The 9,159-nt window shown below is 41.5% G+C and overlaps 1 long non-coding RNA gene across 1 annotated transcript; it reads right to left on the minus strand.

The window, feature by feature from the left end:
* Positions 1 to 5,217: 5,217 nt before the first annotated feature.
* On the minus strand, positions 5,218 to 8,500 carry LOC310703574. Its single transcript, XR_014524266.1, has 3 exons — positions 8,428 to 8,500; positions 6,736 to 6,897; positions 5,218 to 5,291 (listed from the first exon to the last, which is right to left on the minus strand). It is a non-coding gene; the product is annotated as an uncharacterized lncRNA (long non-coding RNA).
* Positions 8,501 to 9,159: the final 659 nt, after the last annotated feature.

The raw sequence follows: 9,159 nt of genomic DNA on the forward strand, positions 1-9,159 counted from the left end.
GTGCATCAGCTACTATCTGTGTGCCTTACAAGAAAGGAGAACAAGAAGAAAATAAAAAGGGCCCTGCATATACACACCATCTACTACTTGCGTGTGAAGACCTTCAAACGCCCTCCAAAATAAATCACAGGATATAGAATATTTGTTTAAGATTTTTGGCATTAATTTTGGCCACAACTTTGGCCTCCCTATAATTTAAGGTTGTGTTTTTGACTTTGCTATGCCTGTCTAGGGGTCGTCTGTTTTGGGGGCAGGGGCCCAGTAGGAATTTTGCCATAGGCTGATTGGCTGGTGCCATTTGGTTTTTGTCTACTGTGTAGCAAATCATCACAACTTTGTAAGGTTGGCAGTTAGGCATTGGTTCATTCTTTGGTGGAGAGGATTGTGGATTGGCTGTGCCTGCCCCTCATTTCTGTTGCTGCTGCTAGGGAATTCTGTTAAAAGAATCCAGGGGCTCAATTTGCTCTGTCTGATCCCCTCTCAGGGGTAGGGCCAAGCCAGAGTCCCTGGGAGCATCTGGGGTCAACTCAGAGGCGGATCTTCTGTGCTCCCCCAGTATGTTTTCCCTTACTGACCTATGGAGGTTCCAGTTGTCAGTCCTGTTCCTGCCAGTGCAGGTTCAGGTAGTCCAAACCAATGCCTAAGTAACCATTCATATGCTGTAATCAATAAACACAACCTTAAATTATAGGTAGGGAGATCCACTGAACAATGCGAAAGAGAAAGTACTTCACCTCGTGCGAGCTCCGTTCGCATCCTGAAGTAAACGTAAGGCGCGCCTGCACATGCGTGGGTCATATTTTGCTGCTTCCGCGCATGCGTGTGATGTAATTTTGAACGCCTGCGTGAATGGCGAAACCCGGAAGTAATGCGCTCCGTTACGTCCGGGTCACCACAGAGCGCAACCTAAAAATATTCATCCCGAAGCTACTTCAATCTGAGGTATGACTGTATGTAGCCCCTTAGTTGCCAATCAAACCCCAACTGACAGAAACTTTTCCCCAGCAACAAAGGGGCAACCAATGAGGTACGGAGGTCATCCAAACCGGCCCGCCCCAGCAACAAGAAGGCAATTGGGTGATGTCACCACAACATGTGGCTCTCCATGATTTGGAGAACACGATTTAGTAGACTGCAGATCTCACTGCCAGAGATCATGCAGAGATTATCACCGTCACTCTCATTTGGGTATCTGTTTAAAATTTGAAAAGCATATACAGATCTATATTTATTAATTAAATTTATATCCCACTTTTCTTCCCAAAGGCACCCAGGGCTGCAAACAACAAGGGCTAAAATAATGTTTAAAAGTCTTTAAAAAGTCTTTAAAACAATTCCAATACAAATTATGGTTGGTAAAGATGTCACCAGCAGAAATATTAACCATATTTATCTTTACTGGCCAATCACTCATATTTCTTCTGAATTTTGTATCTGAACCATATTCTGTTTCTTCCCTGAGTTTAAGAATGAGCTATAGGTGCGTGTGAGCAAAAGTTCTGACACTGATGGAAAGACTGCTTAGCTAAAGATGAAGTCAAAAAGGGCAGAGACTGAATCAAGCAAAGATGAGAACAAAGCTATCCCATCTTTTTCATATGATTACAAGAGATGGACAAACAATAATAAGCCTAGCTGCTTACATATCAAGAGTCTTACAAGGTCCAGGAGAGCACATAATGCAAGGATAAGAATTCTGCTACAAGAGTGCAAAGTCTTCTGGGATAATTGTAAACAGATTCACCCTCTGATGTGGCCCAAGGCTCTAATTGGAGGCTCCTTGCCTATCCCTCCCACCAAGGTTTTTTAGATTGGGGGGGGTGACTCAGTGACTCAATATTCAACATATTTCTAGTCTACTCTTTGTAACAAATGATTTCAGGACAGGATAAAACAGCACCATAAAAAACCCAGAATGGATGAGAGAAATAACAGGAAGGAGAATGCACAGCTGTGTGAATGTGCAAACAGGGAAAGAGAGGGGGGAAATCTCTCTCCCTCTGCCCTACTCCACACCTATCCCCTCTTGCAGTGTGAATCATTTGCAAGAATTCACTTGCACTGTACTTACTAACAGCAAGATGTCTACATAAGGAAAGGGGTGGCGGAACCATGGCACAGATCCAGCCTGCCAACATGCAGGTCATTGTTCAGCACTGTAGCACAAAGATCTCAGATAAGGCACTCTGCTTGCTCTTTAAGAGTGAAACAAAGTGTTCCTTCACACCAGTGCTGGATCTCTAAAGAGCAGCCAGATAGATCTTTATCTCCAATCTTCATGTTAAGCACTGCAGTGGCAAGAACAGAAATAAAAGGCTCTGCGTGCTTTTAAGAGTAAAAGGTAGCACTTTCGCCTAGCCTACTCCAACACTGAAGTGGTGGTCTGGAGAAATGCTACCTTTTACTTTGCACAGTAAACTCAGAGAAATATAGATGAAGGGGACTTCAATTTTTACTTTTTTAATTAACAAGAACAACAACCATTGTATTCCTAAAATGGAAGTTGTAAAATGCCAAAACAAGAATTTCCATAGTAGCAATATACAGAATGCAATGACAAACCTAGACAGCATCTTAAAAAGCAGAGACATCACCTTGCCAACAAAGGTCCGCATAGTTAAAGCTCTGGTTTTACCAGTAATGTATGGAAGTGAGAGCTGGACCATAAAGAAGGCTGATCGCCGAAGAACTGATGCTTTTGAATTATCGTGCTGGAGGAGACTCTTGAGAGTCCCATGGACTGCAAGAAGATCAAACCTATCCATTCTGAAGGAAATCAGCCCTGAATGCTCCCTGGAATTCCTAAAATGGAAGGACAGATCCTGAAGCTGAGGCTCCAATACTTTGGCCACCTCATGAGAAGAAAAGACTCCCTGGAAAAGACCCTGATGTTGGGAAAGATTGAGGGCACAAGGAGAAGGGGATGACAGAGGACGAGATGGTTAGACAGTGTTCTCGAAGCTACCAGCATGAGTTTAACTAAACTGCGGGAGGCAGTAGAAGACAGGAGTGCCTGGCATGCTCTGGTCCATGGGGTCATGAAGAGTTGGACACAACTAAACGACTAAACAACAACAATATACAGAATATCTGATTTGTATTGGGCAAATATAACATGCAAAATCATAAAAGAATATTAAATGAATTAAACTATAAATAATATATACTAAATCACAATACACATAAAAATGAAATAAAACCAAAATCTTAAAATAATAATGATTTGAGATGGATTGAAGTAATAAAAACAATTAAAACTTAATTAAGGATATTTCTATAATTATAGCCTTCTATAATGTGAGTTTCCACTTTCAATCAGAAGTAGCTTAGCCCACACCACTGAGAAGAACTCAGCCACTCCCTTCTTGAAATAAGGAAACCCTTTAAATAATAAATAAAACCCCCTCAGTGACAATTGTTTTTTCTTCTTCTTTTTTACTATTTAACATTCTGGAATCCCCCTCAATAATATTCAAATTTAAAGTGCTTAGATAAATCACAGTTATTTTTCTTAAGTGTATAGGAAGTACGGTGTTATGCGGTTCTGCGAAAGCCATACAATTGTATTTGCAAGAAAATATAATAACTGGATATCAAAATAATTACTGTCTCTCTAAAAGTTTGATAGCTTAAAATAAATCCATGTACATAAGAAATTCAATGGACACGTAGTTTTACAAATATTAGAAATATGAATGAAACTTTGGATGGAGCCACTGCCTGAACTTTTGTAAATGCTACTAGAACAGAATACATCTTAGCATTAAGTTTTACAATGCCACCTATTAAAAATGGTATATTTTACAATAAATGGAGTATGAAACGTTTTCTGGGACATTAATATATTTAGCCATCATGCAAGTCGAAAACAGCACCCTTCAGGTCAAATTGGATACTTAAGCATTTAGCAAAAATTACTGAGTACATTGTCTGCAAGATAATTGTAAAGCTATAAAATGATTCAGTTCAGTGATTCTAATATGATTTAATTATAATGGATCTGGTGTCACTCACCTTGTGAATATTTAACATTGAGCTACCAGTTTTAAAGGCATCTTTGCAAAGGAACAGGGGTTATATTAAGCCGTATATGTACACTCCCAAAGTATGGGTACATTTCTTCGTAAGTCTTCAGTGCCCAAGAATTATTTCTCTGTGCCTGGTAAAATCTTGTAACATAGCCCACTTTGCTCTCTGCTGGCCCCATCAAAAGCCTTGTTTGTTTGGGGAAAATGGAAGCCTTATTGATGTCACGTCATTCCCTTTATTTATGCTTTGTATGTTCATGACTGCCTCATTTATACTGGCAATCAGATGTGGCACTATGGCGTACAGCTGGGGTTCAATGTTCCCTGACCTCCAGCGCAAGGGCTGTTGCGCCAGCATAAGAACGAGAAAAAGAGTGGTGCCCAGTATGAAATCCAGCACAAAGTGGCTCCATATGAAGCTTGTTGTGCAACCAGTTGTGCAGCAGACTGCACAATGTTGTTGTGCAACCAGTTGTGCAGCAGACTGCACAATGTGAAGTACTGGGCCTTCAACAATCTGTGGTGCAACCAGTCGTGAGAAACACGCTGGCTTCCTGCACCTTCCCTTGTGCAAGTCATTCCACTAGTGCAACTATTACACCTCTAAGGCACTTTAACTCAGTGCTAATTTGGATTCTTCCCTAGCGTTCATGTCAGTCTATCTACCTAACTATTTATTTGTGCTTTGATCTTGTGTTATCTTGTGTTTTTATCTTGTGAATTGCTCTGAGATCTTTTGATGATAGATGGTATATAAATCTAATAAATAAATGAGAAAATAAAAATAAAAGAACTGCATTTTGGCATTTTACAACTTGATCTCAAAGTTGTTGTTGAGCTTTTTTAAAGATTCAAGTTGCTAAGCCCCAAAGTGATTGACCTTTTTTCAGAACCACGGGAAGGGACTGCCTGTGGGGGCTGGATTAAACTGACTTGTGGGCCGGATTAAGCCCCCCAAACGGACTTTGGACATGCCTGTTCTACTCATTCTGGCACAACACATTTACTGACATGCATTCCAGGGCTTGTAATTCATATCTGCAGTACTCACATGACTAATTTGCTACTACTTGCTCATAGCTGGTGTATCTCTAAAAAACCACAAGCTCCTTTTAGCACCCTTGTCTTCAAACAATAGGAATTGAATTTTGTGGGAGGCTTCACTGTACAGATAACACATTCTCAATTTGATCAATCTTATGTAGCAAGCTCTCTAGTCCAGATAAATTTAGTGGTCTCTTTTTGAAAACAGTATCCAAGGACCTACACAAAAAATAATGGTGTAATTTGGTTGGTGTTTTGTCCCGAGTGGCTGCTATAATCTATGCTGAAATAGGGAAAAGGATCCAGAAAAAAATAATGATAAATAAATTGAAGATTTATTATATTTTCTTCTTCCCTAGGCTGTGAATGGCCAACTATGCTATTTGTGGTTTAGTTGCATGAGCAGAAATGAATAATAATTTGAGTTTTCAATGTGATCAAGTGATAAAACATTGGAAAATTGCTTCCACAATATAGAGGAGAATTGTGTAGTCTCAGCAATAAAATAGTTATTTTCATTTTTAGTAAGATGTGCTGAACTATGTGCATTAGAAGAATAAATGGCCATTTATCTTCCATTTGCAAAACTCTGCCATGTGATAGAAAAATTTGGAGTACTTAAAAAGTGAAATGTTAGTTATTTTAACCTTTCCATGAAATTTCAAGTACTTGCACTAGAAAGGTGACATAAAGATAACTGGAAATATTCCACTAGAGAGGGTGAAATGTACACAGTACACTGTAAACATTCTTGGAGCAATCCTTTGTGCATGACAGCAACAGGGAGTTAGACATGTGTAAACTAAATAGTTATAGGTTAGTTAAGAACATGAGGAGAACCTGCTGAATCAGCCCTATAGCCCAGGCTTCCTCATCCTCAGCCCTCCAGCTGTTTTTGGCCTACAACTCCCATGATCCCTAGCTAGCAGGACCAGTGGTCAGGGATGATGGGAACTGTAGTCTCAAAACATCTGGAGGCCCGAGGTTGAGGAAGCCTGCTGTAGCCCATCTAGTCCAACTTCTGGTTTTCATACTGGCCAATCAGATGCCTGTGGGAAACCCACAAGCAGGAGCTAAATACAAGAACACTCCCCCTGCCATGTGGTTTCTATCAACTGGAAGCATACAATGGCTTCTGACCATGGAGACACAGCATAGGCATTATGACTAGTAGACACTGAGAACATTAAGATAAAGGTAAAGGGACCTCTGACCATTAGGTCCAATCGTGACCGACTCTGGGGTTGCGGTGCTCATCTCGCTTTATTGGCCAAGGGAGTCGGTGTACAGCTTCCGGGTCATGTGGCCAGCATGACTAAGCCACTTCTGGCAAACCAGAGCAGTGCACGGAAATGCCATTTACCTTCCAGCCGGAGGGGTACCTATTTATCTACTTGCACTCTGACGTGCTTTCAAACTGCTAGGTTGGCAGCAGCAGGGACCGAGCAATGGGAGCTCACCCCATCACCGGGATTTGAACCACCGACCTTCTGATCGGCAAGTCCTAGGCTCTGTGGTTTAACCCACAGCACCACCCGCGTCCCACTGATAGCATTATGATCCATGAATTTTTTATTTTCTCCCTGAATGCTTTTGTGAGTTCCTTGCTTCTCAACCTCTACAGAGGTCCCAGTTCATTGTCTGAGGCCATGCAATAAGCTACCTTGTTGAAGTTAAGCTGGCTGTGGTCTTGTTAGCATTTGGATGGGAGACTCTTTGGCAACCCCATGCGAACTTTCATTCCATCATGGAAGAAAGGGGAATATAAAATATAAATGTTCCAAATAAATGCTGGCAACAGTGTACTTTCAACTCATTTCCAAGGCTGAAACGACAAAATACATTCTATAAGAAATACAATGGCCACTTATGGTCATGTTTCTATGATTAAAATAGGCATTGTAGTACAATTGTGTAAACATGTTATGCACTCTTTCTACAGTAAGAGGCTTCTTTTTTTGGCATTTATAATTCATGGGGAACTGAGTTTTTCCTTAGAAAGATCTAAGATGCTTAAGATTTAATATTTCAGGGCACAGTACAAATTTCCACCCCATCAATGGTAAGACTCTGCAGAAAAGCCAATGTAACATCCATATGGTTCTCTGGTGGTCAGCTATCCAAGCAGTGAACTGGGCCAGACTTGCTTAACTTAAGCAAGGTGGTGGCTTCATGTGTCCTCACACCATACACTAGGACCATGACATTTGGGTGCACCACTGGGAGCACTACCTTGTTGATGAGGTCCATGCCAGTGTGCCTGTGCTCCCTAGCCTCACTGCCCCCCTGTTCTGCCCCATCCAGGTCAACAACAGTAATACTGGTGTCAGGAGGGTGGCTCAACATCTCTGTGCCATAGCACATCTCACTACTGATATAATTGTTTATATAGATTACATTTAATTGATGAAGAAGAGAGGGGAGAGGCCGGAAGTCTCTCACCCCACTTTGTTCTTTAGAATACATCTTCTGTGGCTGTATTTTAATTTGCTTGGGCTTTTAAAAAAATAGGCTGGTGCTCATTAGGGCTGGTAGGGCAGACGGCTACAGTAGGTGACACTAGATTCAATTAGTATAGGCAGAACCAACTGATTGTAGTTTTGTACCTCTTTCTCCCTGCTGGGTTCTGCAAGGGTGACACTGACACCAAGGAGTAGGAAGTTGAAAGCCAGTGCTGTCTGCCAGGTACGGCTAGTTGAGGGTGATGGGGCAGGGCCCCATTCTCCTAATGGGTCAGCCTCCACTGGTTACAGGAAAAACCACACACATGTGGTTTCAGTAAACTTTCCAATTGCCAAGGAAAATGTGCTTGTTATAGATCAATCTGCAGAATATGGAGGAACATTTAAGAATGTTAATATATCGAGAGAATAAATTGATTTTATTCTTTGGTTTGCTTGCTATTAATTAATATCCCCGAAGTCCTAAGTGTTTGTGCCACAAAGCTATTAACCGGATATGTCTAAGGAGGTAAGAACTAAAACAAAGAATATGGCTAATGTCAACAGTACTGAGGTAGGCAACTGGAGATTTATTTAATTTTTTGGAAAACTCTCTCATTTCTCTAAATGAAAGGCTATTAGAGCTGTTAACAATTATTTTTAATATTTGAAAGCTTTCCAATTAGCAGGCTATATAAACACATGACATGCACTGAATACACACTTTGTCCTGAAAAACAACATTTATCCTTTTGAAAATTTCGCTCTACCACTTGAGGCCAGAGCTGGCTATTATAAATTGGTACAGTGCTGAGAAGGGTGTATTTTCCCTAAGCATAAGTGTGCAGAATCACAGTACTTGTAGCTTTTGAATTATCTGCAAAAGAATAAGCAATGAAAAGAACCAGAAATACCTGCAGACTGAGATTAGCAATGCAATCCTATCCATCACCCTGAGAAGAAAGTTCCATTGAGCTTATTGCAGTTGACTCCCAGTGGTTCTGCTACTAGGATGCAATCATATTCACAGTTAGGTGAGCCCTAGTAAACAAAGGGACGCGGGTGGCGCTGTGGGTTAAATCACAGCGCCTAGGACTTGCCGATCAGAAAGTCGGCAGTGTGAATCCCCGTGACGGGGTGAGCTCCCGTTGCTCGGTCCCTGCTCCTGCCAACCTAGCAGTTCGAAAGCACATCAAAGTGCAAGTAGATAAATAGGTACCGCTCCGGCGGGAAGGTAAATGGCATTTCCATGCACTGCTCTGATTCGCCAGAAGCGGCTTAGTCATGCTGTCCACATGACCCGGAAGCTGTACACCAGCTCCCTCGGCCAATAAAGCGAGATGAGCGCCGCAACCCCAGAGTCAGCCACGACTGGACCTAATGGTCAGGGGTCCCTTTATCTTTACCTTTAGTAAACAAAGAGTGAACAGCAGAGCAATCCTAAGAGGGGCAGGAGAAGTGAGGAGCAGAGCAGCGGATCCTACAAGCTCCTGCTGGTTAAGGTGGAAGGAGTCTTCTCTTCTCTTCTCTTCTCTTCTCTTCTCTTCTCTTCTCTTCTATACCAGTTCCAGGCTTTCCCAAAAAGTGGATTGGCCTTAGGGATGAGCTGAGTGAGTAATGCCATATTTTTTATATTTTTTTATCTC

This window comes from Podarcis liolepis (assembly GCF_965112155.1).
Source record: "Podarcis liolepis genome assembly, chromosome: 3".
NCBI lineage: Eukaryota > Metazoa > Chordata > Lepidosauria > Squamata > Lacertidae > Podarcis > Podarcis liolepis.